We start from the raw sequence: 693 nt of genomic DNA, 5'->3' as shown, positions 1-693 counted from the left end.
AGGTCAGGCAGCATCCGAGGAGCAGGAAAATCGACAAATCGGGCAAAAGCCCTTCATCAGGAATGAAGGCAGGGAGCCTCCAGGGTTGAGAGATAATCGAGGTTTGGGGATTATCGGGCACTAGGAAGGAAACTGAAGTACAGGTCCTCAAGGATCATAATCTCCGGATTACTGCCCGAGCCACGTGCCAATTGGCATAGGGATAAGAAAATTAGGGAAGTAAACACATGGCTAAGGGATTGGTGTGGGAAAGAGGGATTCCACTTCATGGGGCATTGGCATCAGTTTTGGAACCGAGGGGATCTGTACCACTGGGACGGTCTCCACCTTAACCGATCAGGTACCAATGTTCTAGTGAAGAGGATAAATAGGGTGGTCAGTAGGACTTTAAACTTCTGAGTTGGAGGGAAGGGAAAGTGAAAGCGACAGGGAGTATGGAGTCAAATGGAAAGATAAGCGGCAGGATAGCATATGTGCAGGCAGATTTAAACTTGAGACAGACTGGGAATGCAACAAAAAGAAAGGATAACTTAGGACATCTTATGACTTCTACTATCTCTAATAAGAAAGTTAGCATTAAGGCACTTTACTTGAATGCTCGTAGCATTCATAACAAAGCAGACGAACTAATGGCATAGATCATCGTGAATGATTATGATGTGGTAGGCATCAGAGACGTGGTTACAGGGGGGT

The sequence above is a fragment of the Chiloscyllium plagiosum genome, chromosome 10 (genome assembly GCF_004010195.1).
Source record: "Chiloscyllium plagiosum isolate BGI_BamShark_2017 chromosome 10, ASM401019v2, whole genome shotgun sequence".
Classification (NCBI taxonomy): Eukaryota; Metazoa; Chordata; class Chondrichthyes; order Orectolobiformes; family Hemiscylliidae; genus Chiloscyllium; species Chiloscyllium plagiosum.
Note: the sequence above shows the minus strand (reverse complement) of the source record.